The sequence below is a fragment of the Girardinichthys multiradiatus genome, chromosome 5 (assembly GCF_021462225.1).
Source record: "Girardinichthys multiradiatus isolate DD_20200921_A chromosome 5, DD_fGirMul_XY1, whole genome shotgun sequence".
Classification (NCBI taxonomy): Eukaryota; Metazoa; Chordata; class Actinopteri; order Cyprinodontiformes; family Goodeidae; genus Girardinichthys; species Girardinichthys multiradiatus.
In genome coordinates, this window is record NC_061798.1 from 1085395 (window position 1) to 1099739 (window position 14345).

The 14345-nt window shown below is 44.0% G+C and overlaps 1 pseudogene; it reads right to left on the reverse strand.

Annotated features, from left to right (window-relative positions):
• Positions 1–12833: 12833 nt before the first annotated feature.
• The window catches only part of LOC124868021, a 53512-nt pseudogene continuing 52000 nt past the window's right edge, over positions 12834–14345 (reverse strand).

Below are 14345 nucleotides of genomic sequence, written 5' to 3' on the forward strand. Positions count from 1 at the left end.
GGGCCTTTGGATGTTTGTGGCTTGGATCTCTGTGTCCGTCTTGGGTCCTAGGGGGCAGGTCTGTGGCCCCTCACCCCTCTACTGAGTATTCTTGTAAAGAAACCTTACATACACAAGCGTGTTCCTTTTTTTTTTCTTGCATTCATTAGTACCGTGAACTTTTCTATCTATCTCCTTTTTACCTTTTTATTTGTCCCACCTCTCTCTCTTTCTTGCTTCTTATTTTTCCTTTCGTTTTCGTCTCTGTGTCCATTGCATTTGGAATAATGCCAAAACAGTTTCTCATACAGTTCTTTTATGTCAGAGCGGAGCATTATTTAGATAGCCATAATGCTCTGCTTGTGAAAGTAAATCTGTTGGGCTTCTTCTTAGCACTCAGGCAACAATTTTGAGTGCTAATCTCCCAGACAGGACACAAAAATCCTAAGTAGAAACCTACTTTATCCCCAGCAGGTTTTTACTGGGGATTTGACACCTTGGAACAGACAGTGAGAAGGACCTAGCTGTCCACAGTAAGAAGCAGTTCACTTTAAAAGACCCCTCCCCAACAGACAGTGGCTGATATGGGCTCTCCTAGAAGAAGTTAGGACCAGAAAGTCTCTGACTCTTGGTGCAGTCGTGGATTATCGAGACGCAAAATGGGTCAGAAGAGTTCCAAGTAGTTGTCTCATCCTCAGGGAGAAACATTTAATTTAATGTTGAGAAAATATGGGCCTAAAAACATTCAATGGCTTATTTGCTTAATAGCTTAAAAACATTTAAAAAAAAAATATATAACCAAAGCCCTAAAAAAGAAATTATAAAAGATTTAAAATGATAAAAGTTTAAAAGATCCCGTCAATCAGATTAAAACATCCACCATTATTGAGCTGACTCGTATCGAGCTGACTCGTTTCAACCAAGCATTTATATTATTTATAATTAATTAATTAATAATTATTGTTTTTTCTTTCTTTTGAGAAAATTACTTTGTCTTCTTCTCTCTCTTGGTAGGTATTCTTTGCCAACAGCAGCTGAGTTTGTTTCTCTTTCCTGCGTTCTGTAGTTTTCTGACCTAGCTAGTCAAGACAGATGGTTGCTCATCCGGAGCATGGACAGGCTGGAAACCTCATCCTGTTAGGAGTTGGTTTACTCTAAAGTTGCCACAGTCTTGCTCAGGTCTTAAGGGATTACTAGGAAGATACACTATATTGCTAAAGTCTGTCTATTTCTACATGATGGAGCCACCATTGCCAACAATAGCAACTTTAACTATTCTTTAAACATCTTCCACAAAAAATAGAATTGCGGCATCTGCTCTAATTCATCCTAAAGTATTCAAGAAGGTTGAGGTCAGGACTCTGTGCAGGCCAGCCAAGTTTCTCCACACCAACCTTCATACACCTGCAGCCATGGAAGTGATTGGAACACCAGAATTAATTGATTTGGTGATGTGACCCAATACATTTGGCAATATAGTGTATAATTCAATGGACAGGTTTCCTTTGATGACATTTTTGCATTTGGCTTAAATTTGAGTGTTTGGAATAACTGTTTAATTTAACTGGTCCGTTGTAATTAAAATTAAATAGTTTTATGCATTTGAATGTGAACTGTTAGTTTTAATGTAAACTAAACTGATGATAATGTAATTTGGCACTTTATAGATACTTGTACTCGTATGCGTTGTCTTTATCTGGAACTGGGTTGCGGGACCAGCAGACTTAGTAGAGACACCCAGACTTGCCTCTTTCCAGACACCTGGCGTTCCCGGGCCAGCAGAGACATAGTCCCTCCAGTATTCTGGCCATCCCCTGGGCCTCCTCATGGTGGGATGTGCCTGGAACACCTCCCGGGGGAGCCGTCCAGGAGAACACCTACCAAGCCCGAGTTTTTGTCTGATGCCACTTGGCCCTTACAGTACCCATCGGCCGTCTCAGGAGTCCCACAAGTCAACCACAGCCGATAGGACTTGTTTTTCAACTTTATGGCAATCCCCGAACACCACCGTGTCACGGTGGAGGAGGATGCTTTTCTCCTGTTTCCCGTACCCTTCCTGGTCTCCCCTGCTTCTGCTCTGTGTCTTGTCTTCTTTCGGAGCCTCTCTTTGCATATCTCCCAAATTGTGAATTATGGATCTGGTCAGCTGGTCTCTCAACGCAATTGATCAAAATCTTTTGATGGGAAGACAAGGTAAGGGAGAGCCCTCTTGTCCAGACGGGACATACTTCTCCGTATACACACTCCGTATACAATCCTCCACTGGCAGAAGTGGAGGATTGTGTGTCTGACAATGATGTCAGTCGAGGATGTGGAAGATGTGTACATAATTGGATTTCTGATAACAGGATTTCTGCTTTTCGGAGTTTCCGGTTACCTGGCATATTGTGAAATTGGGAAAACGTGAGCAGCAGTTCTGGCCATTGCCAGGCTGCCCAGCTTATGTGAAGGGATCTGCAGAGCTATCAACACTCAGATTGAAATGTTAAGGGAGCAGAATTGCAAACTGGATGTGATCCTTCAAGATCGCAGGCTGGCTGCGGTTCCTGGACTCAGAGGTGAAATGGGATAAATCTTGGAGAAGTTGTATGCTCGGATCTGGCGAAAGACCAGGAATTTGGCTGTTTGGATTCGACATTGAGAAGCACCGGCAAGATTCTCAAGGCTGATGGAAAATTCAGAGTCAGCTTGACCGAAATAATTGTTGTTTTCTGAATCTGGCTCCCCTGCACGGCCTTGATGGGCGGCTATCTTCAACTTCTCCTGGAAGTTATGTAAACATGACGCTCTGCTCCCTCTGCCCCCTCCCTTCCCTGAGGACATCTGTGGACCTGCTCAGAACTGTGTGGCTGGTTGAAGAACATTCCATCGTACCATCAAGGACAATGGCCTCTGTGACAGTGCTTCATGGACTTACTTTGCACACACTCACTTGCACAGACATACATGCTCATATAAACATAAGCACCCCTGACAGCCTTCAGTGTATCTATGCAATATTTTGTCTTGTATATGTGTTGCTTATTTGTGCTGAGGATTCTTTTGATATCTCAAACTGTATCCTGCTAAGGATAAAGTGTGAAATGTGTTTTTTTCCCTTCCTCTTACCTAATGTGGTCTTTCTTCTTATCCTATGTTTACCTAAATGTGGCTTCATAGATTTTTAGATAATTTAGAAGGATTGTCTTACAACTATATCATACCAGTGAAAGCCAAACATTATTAATATTTGAAAGTTTGGACTACAACTGTTTTATACCAGTGACCCAGATTCTCTACTTAGACTTCAGTGAGTGCCCATGACTGTTAATATTTGAATGATGGGACCACATCTGCCACATCGACCTCAAGGATTAATATTATCATTTTTCTTCTAGCACAGGATGAATTCCTAACAACAGAGGACTTAATGAGCTAATTAACTCTATTAGAAAGATTGGATTAGAACCAGCTCTTAAAATTAAACCCCTAAGGATTACTAATGTCATTTGAATATGTTTTTCTGTGTTTGATTTTCTATATCATTGTAATGTTTTTCCTCATGTACAGTGCTTTGAGTGCCTTTTTGCTGAAAAGCGCTATATAAATAAACTTGACTTGATTTGACTTAAATCCCTGGCTGAGGGCTCTGTCAGATTTCCCCAGAAGTATGCTTGGGCCTGCCTGATCTGTCTGACTTCCTCCTCTTCCAGCGGATCTAACTTACCACCAGGTGGTGATCAGTGGACATCTCAGTCCCTCTCTCCACCCAAGTGTCCAAGACATGCGGCCAAAGGTCCGAAGACACAACTACAAAGTCGACCATTGGCCTCCTGCATTGGGTGTCCTGGTGCCAAGTGCACTGATGAACACCCTAATGCTTGAACAAGGTGTTTCTTCTTTTTTGTTATTTTTAACCGTGTGCTGTCCAGCAGAGTAGCGCTCAGAATTGTTGTCTGAGTGCTAAAAAAACCTCCAACAGATTTACTTTCACAAGTGGAGCATTACAGCTAACGCTTTAATATATTTATAAAAGAAACTTTATTAGAAACTGCTTTATGATCATTTTAATTGTTACGGAGACAGAGACAGAAATGAAAAGGAAAAAAATAAGAAGCACAAAAGAGAGAGGTGGGGTAAAAAGGAAAAGGGGAGAGAAGGAGAAAAGAATGGAGGAAAGAAGGAAGGATGAAGAGAATACAAGATAACACCCTGCTTGCTTTTACACCTACAGAAACATTCATATTAACAGCTTTTTTACCAAAAAGTGCACAGTACCTATGAATGCAAGATGTATTTAGTGGTAAATGCGGCTCAATATAGAACATTTGTGCATCTGTTAACACCTGAATCTAAACACCTGTGGGTCTGAGTGTGAGAGCACTTGTGTATGCAAGGTTTCTCCATACAAATATGCAATAGCGAGTGTGAGGACCCACAGACCTGCCCCCCTGGCCCTGGGACAGATATGGAGGAAATCAGACATCCAAAGGCGCCCCAGAGCACAGGAAACCCAGGAGAACCACTGCCGGGACCATTGCAACCCCCCTAGAGAAGAGCAGGGGAGAGTCCCAGCGGAACCACCCAGCAGCCACAGTGCAGAAGCCCCAGGGAGCTGCAGTGACGAACCCACAGGCCCCGCTGGCAGCCGTCTACGACCGAGCAGATCCAGCCAAGGACCCAGAGACCCAAGACTCCGGGACATATCACTCCCCAAGCAGAGGACCGACAGAGCCTAGGGGTTCAGGCGCTGGCAAGCAGCCACCAGGAGTGAGCCAGCACCCACAGAAGCACCCAGCCCCGCACACCGAGAACCACAAGTCCACCAGCGGGCAGAGACACCAACCACCGGCAGGTAGTGTGGCGGGGAGGAAATAGGTCCCACATTTAATGAGGGGCCTAAACTGATCTAGGAGAGGGAGCAGTCCGAGACCCAACCTGACACAAAAAACAGGCACACACAGTCACAATCACAAATTCCCACCCTCATAAGTACACAGAAAAACCCTCCCAATGCACCCAACGTAAAGACAAACAGCAATGGACGTCGTACATTTACTCACACTCCCCATACATACTCTATACTCTATACAACCCCAGCCCCCGCCCACAGGCGCAACAGGGCAGACACCATCAAGCACCAAGCCCACAACGGAACCCCCAACCCCACACCACGATGGGACAAACTCACTTGTCAAAACGTCCCCGGCCAGCGGCAAGCACTCGGAGCTGGCATCCCCCACCACGCCCCTGCAAAAACGTTATCCAGCTCAGCTCTACAACCGCCGCTCAGCCGATCCAAATGCAGGTGACCCCAGATCCAAGGAAAGGACAAACCCCCCCCAACCCACACGCTGCAGCCCCTCCACGCCACTCTCCAGCCCCCCTGCCCCGATCCCCCCCGGACACAACAGCTAGCAGAGCAGAACACCACCGACGCGCCCCCAACCGACTGACTGGGCACCGAAGCCAGGGGCCGAGATCCAAGGAAATCCATGCCATCCCAAGAGCCGAAAATCTAGCCCAATCACCAGGCAACCCCCCAGATTCTTAACACAGCAAACTCTGCACACATAAAGAATAAATTCGCAACAACTCTCCAAAACATAAGAATTTATTAACAAGAGCAATTCAACTCCAAGTTCAACATACTCCAGTCAATAACAATCTAAATAGGCTAGTAAGCATTAGCTAAAACCACTAAGCAAACATGAAAGAATAAAGGAAACTAATGAACTATATACAAATGAAGGAAAACGGATTAAATCAAATTGTTGAAATCCATAACCAATAAAATAATGCAATGATATGACAGTTAAGAATGCCTAATTAGAAATCAAAAACCCTGTTGGACAATTGATACTTAATGTAGTTTTAATTAGTCACCATTATTTTTGTCAAATAATAGGAAATATTATTTGCTGAATTAGAAATCAGTAAACCACTTGGACAATTGATTCTTAATGTCATTTAATTCACTATCATATGGATTAATGGTGTAGTAAAATGGCGTTGACTGTCACAAAATGGCGACGAGTTAGATGCAAAGACTTAATATTCTTTGGTGGCATCATTAGCAGTTAGCAGTTTTAGCTAACAAAGGACATTATCTTATTTAGCAACCCTATACAGGTCCTTCTCAAAATATTAGCATATTGTGATAAAGTTCATTATTTTCCATAATGTCATGATGAAAATTTAACATTCATATATTTTAGATTCATTGCACACTAACTAAAATATTTCAGGTCTTTTATTGTCTTAATACGGATGATTTTGGCATACAGCTCATGAAAACCCAAAATTCCTATCTCACAAAATTAGCATATTTCATCCGACCAATAAAAGAAAAGTGTTTTTAATACAAAAAACGTCAACCTTCAAATAATCATGTACAGTTATGTGCTCAATACTTGGTCGGGAATCCTTTGGCAGAAATGACTGCTTCAATGCGGCGTGGCATGGAGGCAATCAGCCTGTGGCACTGCTGAGGTCTTATGGAGGCCCAGGATGCTTCAATAGCGGCCTTTAGCTCATCCAGAGTGTTGGGTCTTGAGTCTTCACAATATCCCACAGATTCTCTATGGGGTTCAGGTCAGGAGAGTTGGCAGGCCAATTGAGCACAGTGATACCATGGTCAGTAAACCATTTACCAGTGGTTTTGGCACTGTGAGCAGGTGCCAGGTCGTGCTGAAAAATGAAATCTTCATCTCCATAAAGCTTTTCAGCAAATGGAAACATGAAGTGCTCTAAAATCTCCTGATAGCTAGCTGCAATGACCCTGCCCTTGATATAAAACACAGTGGACCAACACCAGCAGCTGACACGGTACCCCAGACCATCACTGACTGTGGGTACTTGACACTGGACTTCTGGCATTTTGGCATTTCCTTCTCCCCAGTCTTCCTCCAGACTCTGGCACCTTGATTTCCGAATGACATGCAGAATTTGCTTTCATCCGACAAAAGTACTTTGGACCACTGAGCAACAGTCCAGTGCTGCTTCTCTGTAGCCCAGGTCAGAAGCTTCTGCCGCTGTTTCTGTTTCAAAAGTGGCTTGACCTGGGGAATGCGGCACCTGTAGCCCATTTCCTGCACACGCCTGTGCACGGTGGCTCTGGATGTTTCTACTCCAGACTCAGTCCACTGCTTCCGCAGGTCCCCCAAGGTCTGGAATCGGCCCTTCTCCACAATCTTCCTCAGGGTCCGGTCACCTCTTCTCGTTGTGCAGTGTTTTCTGCCACACTTTTTCCTTTCCACAGACTTCCCACTGAGGTGCCTTGATACAGCACTCTGGGAACAGCCTATTCGTTCAGAAATGTCTTTCTGTGTCTTACCCTCTTGCTTGAGGGTGTCAATAGTGGCCTTCTGGACTGTTTGAAGATTGTATCATCCTAAACTAATTTCTCTGCCCAGACAGAACCTCTTGTGTGAGCCGTTCTGATGAACAGGAATAGAGAAGTTCCGAAGGGCATTCAGTTGCATGATGGATAAAGAAAACTGCTCTCAGTAGCAGCTAGGAGGTAGCTTTTGGTCCCCTGGACCACCACGCAGAAATGTGTACGATGTAGCTCCTATGCCATCTTCTCTCAGGGCAGTGGAAGAAGGAAGCTGCTTCACGTGACATGATTAGAGACACTATCTCCTCTGGGGGAATCTCTGGCTCAGATTCCTTTTCTGAAGAAGCTCAGACAAGTTAAGATAGCTTGTCTTAATTACCCCAGTGATTTGCTGGATACACGAACAGCAGATCATACCTTAACATTTGGTTGTTCTTCAATCAACAGATATACTAACATCAGATCGTGGTCAACTTTGGATCCAAGGATTCTTCCTAGTAGTCTGTCAAAATAAGGTGAGATCTTTCTGTGTAATCCATGCAATGAATATTAAAATACACAGTTGAAGCAATAGAGAGTGAAACAAGCATATTCTCATATTCTATTCTATGTTTGTTAAAACAGCGCCTTGGGGCTCGTGCCGAGCCACTAAATTTAACCTAGCCCATATACCAAGAGCCAGTTGTAATATTAGCGAAAGTGAAGCCGTGAACAGAAGTGACTGTCGAAGTGTGAATGAGCTGTGGGCTACTCAGTCGTCCAGACCTCCAGTTAAAGGATGGGTGAGACTTTTGTATGAAGGCTGTCAGAGGCTAGGCGAGTCATTTACCGACACCAGCTTAAACAGAACTTTCAGTAGACCTGCTTAGTAAGATCTTTCAGGTTTAGGGAAGTCCAGACCCGTTGGATGGAGAGCTGGATTGAGCAATCCCCTTAGAAATAGGGAAGTAGGAGGGAGGGGTTAGCTCATCGGACAACGAAAGGTGGCGCCCGAACCGGGACCCTGATAGAGATACAGGGGCCCCAGAAGAAGGATGCTCAGCAGAAGGACGTCTCTGCCTGAGCACCCCGGACCGACAGCCTGAAAGGGAGTAAGGTTGTCTGTGACTGATAGGGCCATCAGTCACAACCCTCGCAGTAACTGCATAGCGTGCAGGTGAGGATAGGGCTTTATTGAGGGTGGACTGACCAGACCCAGACAGTAAAGCTAGTAGCCAAATAGTCTGAATCCATCCCTACTTGAAGGTACCTCGAGAGGCTATGGAGATGGACAACTCGAGACGACAAAGACATAGCGATGGACGAAGAGATTGAAACACAGGAACTGACGGAGCAACAGAACTGTCGGTCAACAGAACAACCGACATCAACACAGTTAGAGCTACACCGCTTCCCTACTGAGGTGCTGCTAGATGGGGATAGATATTCAACATGGGATTCATCAGTAAAGAAAATGTTCCTCAGTTTCAACCAAGAGCAACCAGAAGAAACACTGGTGAGTCAGCTAACTAACCACCTCCAAAGGCGTGACACATACTACTGTTCAGAGATAAAGCATGGATTCAGGCTGGTCGTGATGCCATGCCCCAAGGCAGTCCAGAAGAAGGAAGACATCGGTCGATGGTTACGCTGGTGGATAGGGTTCCTTGAACAGTGGGGACCGGGTAAGCTGATCTCACTGTACAGTCCATCCGAAAAATATGACCCGATTGTAAAGATGGTTGCCAATGAGACTGGATTGAATGGGTAACTTAACAAACCCCACAATACCAAATTTAGAAAAAGTTAAGACCCCAGGCAAGGGAAGATTACAAAAAAGAAGTTCGAGACCTGAGAAGACAAGCGAGCCAGAACAAAGCAAACAAAGTGCATCTGACTAGTGAGGCCGACCTCTCTTATTATGCTGTCATCCACTCTCCCATTGCCGCTTACAAAAAGGGAGAAGACTTGAAAGATTACAGAGAGACAATGTGGATAGCCCTGGAAGAAGGACTGAATGCTGCCATCAACCACGGCCTGAGAAGGGTAACAATATCCCTAGACGGACTGAGATCACATGACCTGCCATTGGAGTCGGCAGAAAAAGTAGCCGTTGCAACAGCACACCATGTAGTCAAGAATCTGCTGACAGATGCCTCACTGACCAAAATAGTAATCACTTCCCTGAGCCAGCATGAGCGTTAGTAGAAAGGATGGATGAGAAGAAGCCGAAAGATCCCCCTCACTTAGAGATACCAAGAATCCAACAAGGGAACGAAATAAAACCACATCCTGATGAAAAACGTGTGAGACCAAGAGTGAGACCAACCAGGCGTCCCGCCTGGAGAAAGGCCCAAAATCAGCAAAGAAAGACGGAGCTGCCCCTTCAACCTCCGTGCAGGCTGTTGAACGTAGCCTAGCTAATTGCAGCTTGGTAGATCTAGAGAAAACAGAGCTGGTACAAAAGATTTAAAAGCAAAGAAGAAGATAAAACAAAGTCCAGCCAAAGAGGAGCTGCTGAGTCCATTCAAAATGGAGCCCTTGAACCCAGAAAGAGAAAACAGTGAAATCAGTGGCTCGGAAGAAGAACCATCAGAACATGAGATCTCTGGGGCAGAGTGTGACGACAGTGAAAGCCTGTTTTCTATCCCAGTGCAGCCGGCAACCCCTCACAAGCCACTCAAAGTAGGACAGAGAAAAGGAGAAAAGAAAGCAGTGGAAGTGTTTGACATCTACCAGGTCTCAGAAAGAATGTCCAGAGACCTGACATGGGGGCCGGTTCAAGCGAATGATGGGCGTCGAGCGTACCTACCAGAAGCGGGACGGAGAGACTACCACATCCCGGCTGTATGGGCTGACCGCCTGGAAGACAAAGTCGAACTCAGGGTAAAAGCAACAGTTGGGGAATGGGCCAACATTCTAATGATGCCAAGTACAGATCTGCTTATGTTGGAGTTGTGCATGATGTGATGTTAAGAAGATGAAAGAAAGCAGCATACAAGTATGCACAAGAGATCGAACGACATGTCGATGAGCTGTCGGCTGAGGAAGAACCTCCACTGCTGTCAGCACCGCGCTCCACAAGCAAGTCCATAGGGAAAATGTCTGAGCAATCCACAGCATCCAGCCCTGAAGCTGATGTTTTTCGTGAGTACAAAAAGATCAAGACCTTAGAGAGAAAAGATCAGAAGAAAGTAGTGAAGATTACATCAAAAATGTGTGGCGGATGATTACCAATGCTACTGAAAGTGACGAAGCTAAAAAATTGTGGCTGAGCCATGTAACAGCACATCCCTTAGACAAACAAAGAACAGCTCAGAGTCATCATGAGAGGTTGGTGTTGGAAGACATGGATGATGAAGACTCCCAGATCAGACGAACAAGACTGCGCATGGATGGAGGTCAGCGCCTTGCACCGATGTGGCATGTGCTTAAGCAAACAATCTCACCAGTTCGATATGTGAAGGCCCTCCAAGAAGTAACCAAAGGGAGGAGAGGATAGATCGCTTTAGCCAAAATGCCGATGCAGGGTACGACAGTTCCACAGATGGACCAAGCAGTGATTTATGATCTGGAGCAACAGTTTTATGAAGGAAGAAAGAGACAGGACAAGGGGCCAAACCACCAACTAAGGCCAGTGTGAAAGCTCCAGCCAACCCCCCTAACAGACCGCCACCTCAGAGAAGAGAAGAACCTCAAAGAAGATTTTATGGACCACCAGCATCTCAAGGCCCACAAAAGAAAAGCACCTTTTTCCCTACGGAAGAGTACGACAAACTGTCCTCTGAAGAAAAGATGACACGGCCGCGAGTCACCCTGGAAATGCCTACTGGAGGGGGGACGAAATCTACACAAAGGTGGAAGGAGAACCCTATCTAGTGGACAGTGGGGCTGAGATATCCATGACTCGCAGAGGCCTAAAGACGACAGGATACCTTATGGTCCAATTTGCCAACGGGACCGTAGAAGAGATGCCGTATGGAACTTGGCAAGGAATCATTTGGGTGAAGGGTCCATACAACCTCATCACCGTCACAGACTTGAAAGAACTCAACAAACCATGGGGAGAGTGTCGCTCTCTATCTCAAAGGCTAAACCAGCTACAGTCAAGGTTAGTAAAAGTAGGATCAACTCAGAGTGGAATCAGGGCTCAAGAATGGTACAAAGCAGTAAATGTGCCAGAAGTAACTGAACAGAAGCTGAAAGAAAGAGACTTCTCCCTGGCTGGGAAAGTGCATCCACCTGAACCCGGGTGCCGTTGAAGAAATTGATAAAATAGTAAAAATAGTAAAAGAATAAAGTGCTCTAGGAATCATCAGAGAAGAGCTAAATCCTATCACTAACCGTCCCATTCAAGCGGTAAAGAAACCAGAGTCAGCAGGAGGAGGTTGGAGGCCAGTAATCAACTTCAAGACCCTCAATCGGAGAACCATAGCACACCGAGCCAGCCTAATCAACCTCCAGGGAGCACTGAAGACATTAAGAGTCAAGAAATATAAATCCTGCATTGACTTAGCAAATTGATTTTTCTCCCTCAGACTCGCAAAGCAATCACAAGGCAAGACAGCATTTACACACAAAGGTAAGAGTTACGTGTTACTGAGCAGTGTGTTTCAAAGGCACTCGGGTTCTAGTGCGCTGCCTGCCTGATGCGATCAGCTAGGCTGCCAGGGGTAATGAGAACAAGGCATGGCTGGGAGAAGTTCTTTGTTAGTGGCTAGATGGAAAAATACGGTATATAAGTTATCATTGTTTAGTTTAAATCATGTTTATGTCTGAAGTTCTACTATAGTGAAGATGATTTCTATAATTGCTTTTTTAGTGTGAAAAAGTGTTTGTGGAAGGTTAAGGAATGCGGTGTGGAGTGGATTACTCCCTGGACATGACAAGCTTATACCATAAATGGGAATGACTACACTTTTAGGTTGAAATCTCTGTAACAATTGGCTGAACCAATTCTCGCTTTTTGCTTGTAGGAATGTGAGTTGTAAATAAAAGGCTGATGCAGGATTCTCCCTTTGTGAGAAGGAAGTCGCTGTTCTGGCAGAGGACTGTCTCAATCTTGCAAGTCAAACTTACTTGGTTCACTTGTGTCTTATTTTACACTTGTCTGTGCTTTCTAACTCTAACAGGCTCCCCAGCTGGAATCCCCATGACATCACAGGGATTCCACAGCTGGAATCCCCGTGATGTCATGGAGCCGCTAAAGGAACCGTTCCTAGGGTGCATTTAGGGATTCAGAGTTTTTACCAGTCTCGTTGTTCATGTACAGTTCAAGTCCATGTTTCATCCAATGGCTAGGGCAGAACAGGTGGAAGATCTCAACAAGGAAATGTTTAAGTTCTTCCGTTTCATCATTATTTAAAATAGACAAGTCAGTAGAGGGGTCTGAAACATTTAGCTTTTCCCCTTTCCAGCCAAAAGAACATCCATCAGCTAATAAACTGTTGAAACAAACAATAGCAACTTTTTCTTGTCATACAGTTTAATATAAATAAATAATGAAAAGTAATAAATATTTCTTGCTAAAAACAACTAGATGTTTTTTCTGCTTTGCTTCAAATACAATCTAAAAATATTTATCAGTTTTCTGTAAATTAAAATGAAAATATTGAAAAGAACACCCATAGCAATTATGTTTAGAGCAATAATTAAAAGGGGCTAAGCTAAAATCTTGGAAAGAGTGCAAAACAAACAAAGACATTGCATTACAATAGCAAAATTAATCTCTCTGGAGAATGAAGCCTGAGCCAAAGACATTTATGGTTCAACACCCTGCTTCATTCAGAGAGCTTCCATCCAACATAGCTGTTAGTTACAGATGTTTTCACATGCTCACAACCTCTCAAGACACTTACTCTTCTTATCATTGTTTGCTCCTTTTACAGCAAGCTTTACACTTATTTCATGGTGCAACTTGTGATACACACAAACAAGAACCAATAACGACAAAGGGAACATAAACGACACGTATGATGTCACGATGTGTCAGTGGACAATGGCAGAAAGTTTATAAATAAGCCCAAAAGAATGCATTTAAATATTAAACAAATTCATAATCGGTTGCATTTGTCATTCAACTGAGAGATTATGTGACACATTGGCAGCATCAGCTGCGGGCCAAGAACTTGAGAACTTCATCCATCAAGATGACAGGCAGTGACATCTTTAAAACCACCACCCACTGAGTCCACAACAGAGGGCAGATCTGGAAAATCACCTGTCGATGCAAACATACATGAAGGATGTTAGTACTGTGGGCGTTGTGCTCTCAATACCAGAAGTCTAAATAAGAACCAAACGTCAGGGGACAACCTTTCTCACACAGTCAGTGCCTTTATGTATTCTTACCGGCAGGGGGTCAACATACAGAATGAGGAAGTGTAGAGCCATGGAAAGACAGATGGCCCCCACCAGCCAGGGGTTTGACGACGGAGGCATTTTCAACAGAGACTGGTTCTCTGAAAGACTGCATAACCAAAAAAAAAAGATGTGACCGTTTAATGAACTGTGCAACTTACAAGTTTTTGGGTGTGTGCAGTGTGAACTGAATTTAACAAAGCAATCTCAGAAACACCTAAAACACCGGTTAAAGATAGCAGTTATCACAATACTGATTATTTGTGTTCTGTTAGATCCAATATCAATAACATGAACATGCAGCAGCGCACAGAAGCACAGATGTTATCGGTTCCAGTCCATGTCATTTTTAATAGATTAAGATCTAGTCGTGACAGTGTCTCGCCCACGGCCAAAATTGAATACATTAAAAAATAATCTAAAAGGAGGAACTCATAAAAATAAACAGAACTCAGACTAAAAAGAAAAATAAAACAATTATATGTGGCTTATTGAACATAAGATCTCTGTCTGATTTGTGACCTTCAAGGCTGGACTATTGTAATTTGTTACTATCAGGATGTCCACAAAATGCAGTTAAAAGCCTTCAGCTGATTCAAAATGCTGCAGCAAGAGTTCTGATGGAAATTAAAAAGAGAGATCATATTTCTCCTATTTTAGCTTCTCTTCATTGGCTCCCTGTTAAATTTAGAATAGAATTTAAAATTCT